Source organism: Aedes albopictus, chromosome 3 (assembly GCF_035046485.1).
Source record: "Aedes albopictus strain Foshan chromosome 3, AalbF5, whole genome shotgun sequence".
NCBI lineage: Eukaryota > Metazoa > Arthropoda > Insecta > Diptera > Culicidae > Aedes > Aedes albopictus.
The window spans coordinates 147,902,585-147,916,870 of record NC_085138.1 but is presented as its reverse complement, the minus strand read 5'-3'; the positions used below and the strand labels follow the sequence as shown (position 1 = coordinate 147,916,870).

The following is a 14,286-nucleotide window of genomic DNA, read 5'->3' as shown; positions in this document are numbered from 1 at the left end:
ATAAGAACAAAGAATAAAATCAATAACTAGCATATAAGTAACTTGAAGGGAGGACGAAGCACACGATCCCAAACAGCGCTGGAAAAACAAGCAACGACAGATCCAAAAAGCTCCAGTCAAGCGATCGCAGGTAAAACCAACATCATCCGAAGGACATATCCACCGAAAACTACACAATACAGCATTCCGATGGTCCCGAGCACTGAATCGACCGTTCAGCAGTCGGAGGTCGCGTTTATGGAACCCATCGACTACCAACTCGACATTCCGATCCACCCAGCGGTCCTCGGTCGACCCAACAAACATTTTTGCTGTACAAGATTGGAACAAATCCCTCTTAAGCAAACTATAGCTTAAGAAACTGTTATTCGGCTAGTTTTGTTACTTGGGGAGTACTATACGAGGCCGGTTTCAAGGCAGTAAAAGAAATCACCAAGATCGGTAAGTTCCGCTTCAGAATCGAGCAGGACAGGAAGCAGGATTACGAACAGCTGAAACAAGTGGACCTAGGCAATGTCAACATCAAGCTGTTTGAACCAAGTTCACTGAAAGAAACCATCTGTTTCGTCCCAGGAGTCCATCTGGATTTTGGCGAACAAGAACTCCTAAACAACACCGAAGCTGTATCGGGTGCCAGAGTCACGAGAGCCGAGAGGCTAAAACGAATGACCTGCGAACGCAAACTAGTGGACACAGCGAGCCTGAAGATCGTAGTGAATGGAAAGCAAATGCCCAGAGCCTTCAAAATCTTCGGAGCCTTTTTCACTCCAAAGCTCTACATCTTCCCAGTGAAACAGTGCCGCAAGTGCTGGAAATACGGGCACCAAGCAGCAAAATTCAGGAACACGGAAATGTTCCAGAACTGCGAAGAGCAACATGCGGAAGCGACAAACCTCTGTCCGAACGAGCCAAGATGCACAAACTGCAAAAGGGCCCACGGTGCCTCAAGCAAGGAGTGTCCAGAGAGGCGGAGGCTGGAAAATGTAGTGAGGATGATAATGCGGACGATCGCGAGGACACGATCAGCACAAGCAACCGGTACGAAGGGTTAGAGCAAGACTTCAGTAGTTCCTCAACCCCAACTCCTAACGCAACCTGGGAGAATCCGTCAGGAAAACCTGGCACCAGCAAGAAGCATCAGAAAAAGACCACGCCAATCCAAGAGCATAACGAGTCGGAACCAGGAAGCTATGCAAGGATCCTCAGAGAGGGAAAAGGACGGACAGAGCGGACAAACACTGGAGTAATCCGCATGCAACCTCCGGCCTGGAAAAACTGATCCTCCAGCTGTGGAAAGGCTTCTAGAAATTATTCTTCGAGAAATCCTGGCTGGGTCCCATCATCCAGCTGAGGGACAAAATCAAACAAAAACTAAGCAACCAGGGTACCACCATCGACACCGATCATCTGCTGATCGAGATCTTCGTCGAGTTAGACCTAATTGTAAAAGGAGAAACAGAACAAAACACAAACGAAGAACAGCCAAGAATAGCCAATGCAAACAAAAATGGAGCCTAAACAACTGCGAATCTTCCAAAGCATCAGGAAATCAGAAACTCGCGAAGAACTCTTTGTAAGCTTAATGGAAAACGACATCCAGATTGCTCTCCTTCAGGAAATATGGCTTAAGACCGGCGAACCGTTCATAACGAAAAATTTCGATCTTATCTCGCGTAGGAGAGAGGCTGGATACGGAGGAGTTGGAATCTGCTTAAGAACGCCGTGATCTTCAAGGAACTCAACATTCCGGAGCTGAACCCAATCGAGATCGTAGGAGTAACGGTAGAAAATCTGGCCGGCTTCGAGAAAGTAAACCTGATCTCTGTCTACTGGCCACCATCGAGAACCATGGACGGTAGCGCGCGGAACAAGCTGGAGCAAATGTTCACATTCATCGACGGCCTGAAAGGAGAAGTAATCATTTCGACCGATCTCAACGCACATCACCCTAACTGGAGTCCAAACCCCACCATCTGCAGCAGAGGAAGGATCACAAACGCACTGATCGAACAATCCAACGTCATTCTCCTAAACGACGGTTCGAGCACAAGAGTGACCCCACCAGGTGGCAACGACTCCGCTGTGGACATCACACTGGCGACTGCTAGTATAGCACGAAAAACAGCATGAGCAGTAAAAACAGAAGAATTCGGGAGCGCTCACCTCTGCACCTGGCTGGAAATCGAGGACCAAATACCAGTCGTACCAAGGACATACAGACGAATCAACAAACAGCAGGTGGTGGACAAACTCAACCAAATACGACCCCAATACATCTACACCCCTGAATAAATGGTCGAAATCTTCGATGATACGGTCGAGTCGTCGACGTTTTCCTTCAAAAACAAGAAGGCAAACTTCCTTAAGAATTGGTGGAATGAGGAAATCAACGCACTCTACCAGCAGAAGCGAGAAATATTGAGGAACTACAACAAGAACAAAACGCGGACCAACTACATCCAACTCCAAAAAGGAAGAGCCAAATTCAAGAGAGCAGTCAGACGAGAAAAAAGGAAGTACGTACAGAAACTATCCGAAAAAAATAGACGATAACACACCCGCGCGCCAGCTGTGGAACATCATTAAAGGAGTGGACACCGCTCTAACCGAGACGGCAAAAGGAAAAACAGAAATAAATCTGGAAAAAGGCAAGGAATTCATGGAATACTACTTCGGAGGTAAACTGAAACACGTTCAACAACCAACTGGTTCACCCGAGACGGATCTTGACGAATACGGAATGGCACTACAACACGGGGAACTAGCCAAAGCTCTCCGTAACAAAAATACAACCTCAGCCCCAAGCGAAAACAGCATTTCCTACGACATCCTCAAAAAGTTGGACCCCGGCATGCAAGAAAAAGTATTCGAGATGTTCAGCAAAGTCTTCGTCGAGGAGAATATCCCGGACAGGTGGCGCATCTCTTCAATCAAGCCTATCCCCAAAAAAGGAGTAGACCCAAACCTACCGAACTCCAGTAGACCAATAGCGTTGATATACGTAGAAATGAAGCTAATAATCTCAGTAATCAAAGATAGACTTGCGGAAATAGCTAGCATCAAAGCAAAGTCCAAATTATCAAAGGGATTATTCCGGAGCTCTCCTTCGGATTTCGAAAAAACGTTTCGGCCACAACATCGATCAGCTACATAGTAAACACAATCAAAGACGCCAAAGAAAACGGTCAAAAGACAGCAGTAGCATTCCTGGACGTAAAAATGGCATTCGACTCGGTGGATCTGAGGATCCTCCATTCACAGCTCACAAGCTTCGGGGTACCAGAGAAACTAGTGACTTGGCTGTACGAATACCTTAAACAGACTAGGAGACACAGTCGAAGTAGCCTGCGAAAACCTGAACAACTTTCTCCCCTACTTTCCGAAGGGCTAACCAGCCTAAATTTGAGTATAAACACGAATAAGTCAGCAGTAATACCCTTTACCAATGGCAACATCACCACCTCAGGGGCAAACTACAGGGAGAGAACATATCAATCGTTAACTGTCACCAGTACCTAGGCTTCACCTTAGACAGGAGTCTAACGTACCGAAAGCACATTGAAGCGGTTAGAAACAACGCAGGAAAGAAGCTGAATCTCCTAAAGCTGCTCTAAAAAGACAGGGAGAGCGAATCCAGAAACACTCATCAAAGTAGGGAATGCCATCGTACGAAGCAGGATGGAGTATGGAGCGGCCATTTACGGAAACGCAGCCAGAACACACATAGCAAAACTACAGGTTGTACAAAATGCGTACATTCGCTGCAGCATGGGCACGTCATGCTATGTGACTCTGGTCAGATACCAATGCAGCTAAGAGTAGAAGCCCTAGGCAAACGTGAACTGCTCAGAGCAGTGTACTACAGGTCGCCGTTGCTGAAATTCGTCAGTAGCACTTTAGCTAAGGAGATAGGAAACGGAGCATACATCACGGAGCTAGCTGACAAACATGCATATCTAGTTTACCAACTACACCCATCAGACAAAGAGTACCACCATAGAAGAAGGATGAAATATTTCGGCATCGGCATGCTCAACTTCGAAATTATCGTCAGTATATCGCTGGGAAAACAAACCCAGAATAAAGCCAACCTCACTCCGGAAGCATGGAGGAAAATCTATCTAGAAACAGTAGACACAAAATACCAAGGCTACAACCTGTTTTACACCGACCAGCGGGTGGTCCAAGGTGCCCAGGCTTCAAGAAAGCCGCAGCGAACAAATCACAGTGCAGGTAACGCAGCTGAACCTGAACCACTGTGACGCGGCTCAGCAATTGCTTTGTCAGGCGGTTTCTGAGTGAGAGACGGATATCGCCATCATAGCGGACCCATACCGAGTACCCGCCGGCAACGGCAACTGGGTCGCGGATGGATCCAGCCAAATGACGGCGATATGGACGACGAGTAAATACCCCGTCCAGGAGTTGGTGTCTACTACATATGAAGGCTTCGTGGTGGCCAAAGTAAACGGGGTCTTCTTCTGTAGCTGTTATGTGCCTCCGCGGTGACCGTTTAAGCAGTTCACGCGAATGCTGGACTGTATGACGACCGTGCTATCAGGGCGTAGGTTGGTGGTAATAGCGGATGACTTTAATGCCTGGGCGTGGAATAGGCAAGTTTCTCGAACCAGCGGAGTCAAATCCTGCTAGAGGTACTGGCCATTAGTATGGGACAAACATCAAATTCTCGCTCCAGTAAACTTTTTTGATTCCTTTTAGGTCCCATATGAACTGTGCAAAATTTCTGCGCAATCGGTGAAACTATAATTTAGCGCAAGCGGTTCAAAGTTTTCATACGATTTACTATGGGAAAAGTTGCACTTTCAGATAAAAAATCCTAGAGGTCGCCCCTTGTCTCCTTAATTCAAATCGATCAACGCTTCTTATAGAAAAATCATTTATAAAACTTTCCTTCGAAGACCGCAAAACGATTGGATGCTTGTGGAAAAAGTTATTGATTTATTACCGATCAGTAATTCTATGAACGGCTTTTTGTTTTGTTTTATCAGCAGCACTGTAGCTGCTGCCTTGGCTGCTGCTGTTTCTGGGGGTGGTGATGTCTCCCGCCACCCCATTCAACAACGGCAGCAGCAGTGCTGCTGATAAAACAAAACAAAGAGTCGTTCGTTGGATCACAAATCGGTAATAAATCAATAACTTTTTCCACAAGCATCCAATTGTTTTGCGGTCTTCGAAGGAAAGTTTCATAAGAGATTTTTATACAAGAAACATTGATCGATTTGAATTAAGGAGACAAAGGGTGACCTCTAGGATTTTTTGTTTGAAAGTGTAACTTTTCCCATAGTAAATCATATGCAAACTTTGAACCGCTTGCGCTAAATTATAGTTTCACCGATTGCGCTGAAATTTTGCACAGTTCATATGGGACCTAAATGGCATCTAAAAAGTCGACTGGAGCAAGGATTTATTTTTCCAAACAAGCGAGTACCATACTACTGGCCATACTAGATGCCGACCTAGCTAATGTCGGTACCAAGAGTTCCTATAGTCGAAACGGAGCGGAGTCAATTATTGACGTGACCTTTTGTAGTCTTGGCTTAACAAGTAATTCGAACTGGAGAGTAGATGATGGCTACACTCACAGCGACCACCTGGCGGTTCGCTACAGTATCGACTACAACAACAGCAGGCAGCGGATAGAAGAAGAGGCGGCTAGGCCAAGGCCAAGCCCTCGCAGGTGGAAGACATCATACTTCGACGAAGGGGAATTTAGAGAGGCGCTCTGCCGTGAGTGACACCTACAGTCGAGTCTCTTACTAAACGAATTCCTATTAAACGGACTCCTATTAAACGAACTCCTACTAGACAGGGGTGAGCGTTATAGGAGACTAAGAGCTTATGGGATTTCGGCATTTTGGGGGTGTGGCCTATTATCTCGGGTGTGTTGAGAGTTAACGCAATACTTTCTTCGGCAAAGTTTTAGGGCTTGATAACATCTACCATTTAGAACTTTGGTTCATATGATTAGTTGGCAATTCGGCCGCAAGAGGGACCATCAACAATTTGATGCTAAATTGCACTACAGGAACCATATCAGGTTGTCAAGCAAACGTTACGATATGCGACAGCTCAAGAACCTGATAATTTGGAAGGATAGTGTCTTCGGGAAAGTTGTTGGGTACGCCAATAACTTACTGACGATGAGTTGCGAAGTTCGAAATTCCTCCACTGGGCGGCGCTAGTGAGTAAGTAAAATTTCAAAACCTCATATCTCAGAATCCCGATAACTTAGGAAGATGGTGTCTTCGGCAAAGTTGATCAGTATGACATGAACTTACATAAAAGTAAACACTTGTTTCGCAATTCTGCCACTAGGTGGCGCTAGTGAACATGCAAATTTTAGAAATCTCATAGCTCAGAATCCAGATAACTTAGAAAGTTGGTGTTTTCGGTAAAGTTGGTCAGTATGACATAAACTTACATAAAAATAAACACTTGTTTCGCAATTCTGCCATTAGGCGGAGTTTACCGGGTTTTTTCGTCTTTTTTTCGATTTTTTTGGCGGTTTTTCGGCTCAGCAAAACTAGTGTCGCTCCCCCCGATAACTTAGAAAGATGGTGGCTTCGGCAAAGTTGATCAGAATGACATAAATTTACATAAAAATAAACAATTGTTTCGCAATTCTGCCACTAGGCGGCGCTAGGGAACATACAAATTTTTAGAAATCTCATAGCTCAGAATCCTGATAACTTAGAAAGTTGGTGTCTTTGGAAAAGTTGATCAGAGTGACATAAACTTACATAAAAATAAACACTTGTTTCGCAATTCTGCCACTAGGCGGCGCTAGTGAACATGCAAAGCCGAAAAACCGCCAAAAAAATCGAAAAAAGACGAAAAAACCCGATAAACGCCGCCTAGTGGCAGAATTGCGAAACAAATGTTTATTTTTATGTAAGTTTATGTCATACTGATCAACTTTGCCGAAAACACCAACTTCCTAAGTTATCAGAATTCTGAGCTATGAGATTTCTAAAATTTGCAAGTTCACTAGCGCCTCCTAGTGGCAGAATTTTGAAACAAGTGTTTATTTTTATGTAAGTTTATGTCATACTGATCAACTTTGCCGAAGACACCAACTTTCTAAGTTATCAGGATTCTGAGCTATGAGATTTCTAAAATTTGCATGTTCATTAGCGCCGCCTAGTGGCAGAATTGCGAAACAAGTGTATATTTTTATGTAAGTTCATGTCATACTGATCAACTTTGCCGAAGACACCATCTTCCTAAGTTATCGGGATTCTGAGATATGAGGTTTTGAAATTTTACTTGCTCACTAGCGCCGCCCAGTGGAGGAATTTCGAACTTCGCAACTCATCGTCAGTAAGTTATTGGCGTACCCAACAACTTTCCCGAAGACACTATCCTTCCAAATTATCAGGGTCTTGAGCTGTCGCATATCGTAACGTTTGCTTGACAACCTGATATGGTACCCGTAGTGCAATTTAGCATCAAATTGTTGATGGTCCCTCTAGCGGCCAAATTGCCAACTAATCATATGAACCAAAGTTTTAAATGGTAGATCTTATCAAGCCCTAAAACTTTGCCGAAGAAAGTATTGCGTTAACTCTTAACACACCCGAGATAAGGGAACGTTCAAAAAATACGTCCAACATTTTGGGGGGAGGGGGGGGTCTAAGAAAGTGTGACAGTACGTGTATTAGGTATAGGAAAATAGCGTGACAGAGGGGGGAGGGGGGGTCTAGAAATCCCGAAAAACGATGGACGTAATAAATGAATCTTCCCTAATAGGCCACACCCCCAAAATGCCGAAATCCCATAAGCTCTTAGTCTCCTATTAAGCGGATTCCTATTGCACCCCCCGACCAGTGATCTTATAAGAGTCTCGACTGTACTTGGTTTAGACGGCGACTAGCTGGGAGCGATGCTCTCGCATGCGTGCGATGCGACCATGCCTACACTGAGAAAAAATTCTACTCAGTCGATGAGTAACGACAACTCAGTTTCGTCGACCGCGAAGAGTTGGCGCAAACTGAGTAAGCTCGCTTGATGACAATGAGGTGCTTTTACTCAGTTGATCGCGTTTACTATTGGTTACTCATTTTTGAGTAAAGATTGAGCGAATCGATGTTCTAAACTGTCAGATCCGGAGATAGACGAGAAGGCAAAACAAAAGTTTGCTCATGGCGGACGGCAGCGGCTGCAAGGAAGCAACATATTTTCACAATGTTGGTGGAATTTATCTCTTTTTTCGACAAATAAAGTGATTTACGACTTCGGTAATTAGTGGTGCTAGAAGTTGTTCAGAAAAATCACCACCTGCCGATGTCGTAAATTATCTTTTTCGGAAAGGATGTTCCGGCAACAATAAAGAAATTGCTTCAAATCTCCTCAAAAAACTGAGTAGAAGCAACTCACGGTCGATCTCGAATGCCGTGAGTTGACTTTACTCAGTCTTCATCGAGTAGGACAACAACTCAAAATTGAGTAATCTACACCTTACTCAGTTTTAGGGTTGTCCCACTTTTAACGAAACTGAGTCGGATCCAACTCAATTTTGAGTAGAATTTTTTCTCGGTGTAGGTGAGTCCACCCTAAAAATGGGAGGCCACCGGTTTACTGGTGGACCGAAGCGATTGCGGACCTGCGCCGCGTCTGCCTACGGGCTAGGCAGCGGATGCAGCGAGCACGATCTGAGTAAGAGCGAAACGAACGGCGTATGCTGCCGTAATTCTGCAAAGTGACGTAAGCGACATTGATAGTTTTGGTCAATTTTTTGATTATTATGCATAAAACTCTTGCTCATCCTCTAAGTTTCTTTCCATACACTGCAAATTCTGTTTACTGGTATTCAGCCAACTTTGCTGATTTTTTTTGTGCTGATTTCATTTAGCAATGCGAATTTACTGAATATCAGCAATTATTTTTCAACTTGCTGAACCATCCAGCAATTTTGACAGTTGTTCAGCAACGTTGTGCTGAAATTCAGCAAAAATTTTGCTGAAACTCAGCAATTTATTTTGCTGATTTTTTTTGTGCTGGAAGCGTTTCAAAAAATTTGGTGTGTAGGTTATAGATTACGACTAGAACTTGCATTATAATACAGCAGGAATACCACAGTGTTATTTTTACTCCAGATATTATGTATATTTTACCAAAAAATATCGAAATTTTGAATGGCGCTTACGTCACTTTGCAGAATTACGGCAGTATGGTGTTCGTCGCTGCAAAAGCTGCGCTAAAGACCAAGATAAGGGCAAGCAAAAAGGGTTGCTTTGAGGGCCTCTGTCAGAGTGCCAATGTGAATCCGTGGGATGATCCCTACAGGATCGTGATGGCCAAGACGAGAGGTGTAATGGCTCCTACAGAGCAATCTCCAGAGATGTTGGAGGGGATGATCGAGGGGCTTTTTTCGCGTCATGCATCCTTCTGGTGCAGCAGATAGGGCCTGAAGAGTAGTAATACCCTTGCCTCCAGCAGGTCAGATCGTGTTGCACGTAAGCATCAGTTCTTGATTCATCAAATCGATCCCGGAAGCTATGAGTGCTGCATTGGATTTCCTCCAAATACAGTGCATAATAGATTTTTCGAGGAACGGAGTTCTGGAGGGATATTATTTACTTGGTAATGATCCTCTCCTCTTCTTGGCGTAACGTCCTCACTGGGACAAAGCCTGCTTCTCAGCTTAGTGTTCTATGAGCACTTCCACAGTTATTAACTGAGAGCTTCCTCTGCCAATGACCATTTTGCATGTGTATATCGTGTGGCAGGCACGAAGATACTCTATGCCCAAGGAAGTCAAGGAAATTTCCTTTACGAAAAGATCCTGGACCGACCGGGAATCGAACCCGTCACCCTCAGCATGGTCATGCTGAATACCCGTGCGTTTACCGCCTCGGCTATATGGGCCCTATACTTGGTAATGATATAGATTCATAAAAAAAACTTTTAGTAAAAAGGTACATTTGAACATTTAAATAAAATCGACAACGCTGGATTTTTGGCATGCGCCAACTTTAAAAATCTCTCTTCACTGCATTTAAATCTCAGTTCATTTCAAAGTCTCGCCCCATACCGTAACCGATCGTTCGAATGAACTCATCGCACGCTCAGTTTGTAGCATTTGCATGCAGGCATGGTGTATGCTGGCCGACACATCATCGTCCTTCTATGATGTACAGGATATAAACAAACTAAAGAGGTCCAAGTTAAACACACAAAGTAATTCTCTTCGTTTACTTGTTATCTCCTTCCGTATCTGTATAGCCATACAAACTATGTCTGCAACACTGAGGCGAAATAACTTGGAAGCATAACAAATCTTGACAACTGAGCAAATGGCAGCAAAACGGACTAAACATTAACAAAAGCCGGCATTTGCAGCAAGTCATACCAAATCAAAGACGACAAGCGTCGACCACGAACAAGAACATTGCCGAAAATAAAATAGAAGTAGGTTGGTTCAAAATTGACTGAGTTATAGTGGAAAACAGACGAATATAGAAGCCACCGCCCAAGTGGCGCGACACCCAATTTGGATAATGCCCACATAACCACAGTGGTAAGCACGTGAGATTTCAACAAGACTATGCTGAGGGTGACGGGTTCGATTCGCGGTTGATCCAGGAACTCTTTGTAATGGAAATTTCCTTGACTTCCTTAGGCATAGAGTGGTTTCGTACCTGCCACACGATATAGGGTATGTGTACCATTCCTTGGCCTAATTTGCAAGCCGCCTTGACAATTTTAACCATAACTCATGAATTAATAGCACTAGAAATAATATGTTGACCTTATTACACACTCTAGGCAATGCTTGTTTTTCCAATTGGAAGTAAACTTACGTAAATATTCAAGAATTTACTTAATTAAGCTGAAAAGATTCGATGCGATGGTATGCAACGTTGATCTATGGTACAAAAATTGGCCTATTAGTGGATACAACGTTGGCCTATTGCATTCCATGCACTAGAACCACTTATTATCTTATTTTTTCAATATTTCTGCTGAAGTATTATGTCTGTTCGTTCACCAATCTTACTTTTAAATTACATTTTCGGAGCCAAATTTTCAAAAAACTATAAATAAATCACTTTAACTAAAGTTCTTTCTTAATCTAGTAACGAAAACAACGCAACCCTATTATTGTGTTATATTTTTACAGTCACCGTACACAAAATCTTTCTTCCTGTTCGTTCTTTCTGGTTCTTACGCAAGAAATATTGTTGACGCCTTTTTATCGTTGTTTTTGACGTCACTTTACTGATGGGCCAAGATTTGGGTACATAGTGAAAAAAATGTCCTCAATATTCGGCCCACATTCAATTTGTAAAATAGTTATTATTCGTTGAAAACAAATACACAAGTTCAAAATAGCGTCTTTAACCGTCGCATCAAATGTTCAGTTATTGAAAAGTCAATTCGAAATGTTCCAGAATCATGCCATTTATGATCATGTGTATAGACTACCCACTAGGCCGAAGAATCATGGCGTCTACAAAAGTTAAACAAAGTGACATTTTCATTCAATTTTAATGCTCCAAAGTGCTAAAATTGAAACGAAATGTTACAGTTGTTTGGCACATAGCTTTTCCGATATCCAGTTATGCGTGTTTGTTCGAGTTTTTGGTTTACATTGAGATAGGCCGAACGAGGGGGCTATGCCAACGAAGCATCCCGATACCCTACATGTGCAAAATGGTTATTGGCAGAGGACACTCTCAGTTCAACTCGGGAAGTGCTCATAGAACAGAACGCTGAGATACAGGCTTTGTTCCAGTTGGGAGTGCCCAACTTGGGACGCCAAGAAGAGAAAATTTAGCACAATTTAAAAAAAAAACAATACCAAAAAATTAAAACTTTCATTGCCAAATTAAATAACAATTTGCACTGCCTTCAGATTTCAAATTGTGACCAAACTTATTTTACTAATGAATTCGAATAGGGTAATTGTTCCCTTCGTTGTGGTAGTACCTAATGTTGCGGTAGTGGCAATTGAGCACTTTTTCGACTGAAATGTTACCAAAAGGCATTTTTAATAGATGTATTATGCTTAAATTATGAGATTGCACCATTTGTGTGCTTAAGATTTGCCCAAAAACCTATTTTAAAAAAATATTTTCCTTATTTTTTTGCTGCTGTGTTCCTATTGTTGCGGTAGTGTTCCTAATATTGCGGTATCCCATATGATTTCAATGGGATACCGCAACAATAGGAACCAAAATTAAATTTTACCTCCATAATAACAACAGTGTGCCTAATGTTGTGGTAAGCAATTTATGATCGAAAACAGAGAGAAACGATAGTTTTTATATTTTTCCAAGCAAATTTGGATAGAAAACTACCAACTAACGTTTTGCAACCCTTCATTAGATGGTACGATCATTGTTTTTAAAATGAATTTGCCTCAATACCACAACGATGGGCACACTTACCCTACTGATAAGATGGAACATCTTGCATCCAAACTCGAGTATAAGCTCAAACGACCTAATGATGACATGATACATTTGTTTTGTGTGCGGTCTAGGGCAACCGAGAATAGTTTGAACTGAACGGGCGACCCTCTGGATTGCTTACATTCCGTCGCTCTGACTAAAACGATGAGTGATGGATGGGAGTTTACGTGTACCATCTGTAGTTTTTTTTCTGTTTCTCGGTGATATGTGATAGATAGGCGTGAGTGGGTGTGAAAAAAATGCTCCTTCTAGTTTTACCCAAAAATTTCACTTTTTAATCTTATTTGAAGATAAGATTTTTCACCAGCTATTTTAGCGCATTTCAGCGCATAAATTGTAATAATTAGATAATTTAACCCTCTAATACCCAAATTTTTGATTTTGATCTAAATATCATTTTTCGTCATCTAAAATCGATTTCAACATGTTTTGGAAGATGATTCTTTTTAATTCTCGATTTCGTGAATTTCAGTTTTTCATTTTTCTAATTTTTATTTTTGAACATCCCCACACTTTTATATTTTTCCTGGAAGCCAATTTAGGGAACGGATTTTTTGAGATGAAAACATTTTGAGATTTTATGATTATTGTTGAAATATTATTATTTTAAATTTTTTTCACAGAACATTTTATTTTCCGTGTAATTTTAAGGAAAATAATTTTAGAGTGTGTTCGATTCCCTAAAACTATTAAACAAGTATAGAATGATTTGGGAAAAATTTAAAATATGTTAATTGTAGCGATTCAATACAAAATAAACAATGACTTCTAAGAGGTGACTAAAACATCAAATTTTCGATGATTAGAAAAAAAATGTAAGTACGTTTTAAAATACACTAAAAACCATTTTGAGATAAACAGAATAGTCCTAAATATCAGCCAAAAATATAAAAAAAATGATTTTCCGCGAAACAAAACTTACAAAAATGCTCAAACTATACCCCGTCTAAAGGCGGGATTGGGTATTAGAGGGTTAATAATAAAAAAAGTGCTTTTAAGATTTTCCCAGACTTTTGAGCAGTGCAGAATTTTTGTGCCAATTTTAGTGCAAAAACATCATGCGTCTCCATGAGTTCATTCCAAAATAAAGTAGGCATTAGGCCGTCCCTATTTTTGCAAAAGTTGGAAATGTTAAAAGTTCAATATTGCAAAACGATCGTTTTAGCTAAAAAAACATCATACCAAAATTTGAAGTCCGTATCTCAAGGCTAAGTGGTCCCCCACGGGGCCTAAAGTTCTCAAAAATTGTATGGGGTCAAAAAAATCATGAATTTTTTTCGACGAAAAAAATACCCTATTCAACTAGAATCGGTGATTTTAGGACCCTAATGGGCCAAAAATGTGCTCAGAATTGCGATATCTCTTTTCGTTTTTGAGTTATCGGACAAAATATGCCAGGTTTCCTCAGGGATCTTAAAAATGGTAAAAATTTTCAATTTTAGGTAGTTTTTTGTCAATAACTCGGAAACGAAAAGAGATATTGCAATTCTGAGCACATTTTTGGCCCTATAGGATCCTAAAATCACCGATTCTAGTAGAATAGGGTATTTTCTTTGTTGAAAAAATTTCATGATTTTTATGACCCCATACAATTTTTGAGAATTTTAGGCCTCGTGGGGGACAACTTAGCCTTGAGATACGGACTTCAAATGTTGGCATGATGGTTTTTTAGCTAAAACGATCGTTTTGCAATATTGAACTTTTAACATTTCCAACTTTTGCAAAAATAGGGACGGCCTAGTAGGCATGCATCTTTCATATAAATTTTATGGCGCCAGCACCAAACCGAATAGCGACGTTTTGGCCAGCGACACTTTTTTTTCAGTGCCGGTGTGGTGCGCTGTGTGCG

At 41.8% G+C, this 14,286-nt stretch overlaps 1 protein-coding gene across 1 annotated transcript in view; it reads right to left on the bottom strand.

Moving 5' to 3' along the window:
* Positions 1–14,286, bottom strand: part of LOC115266033 (uncharacterized) — a 521,849-nt gene that overhangs the window by 202,542 nt on the left and 305,021 nt on the right. The gene's annotated exons all lie outside the window — the stretch shown is intronic.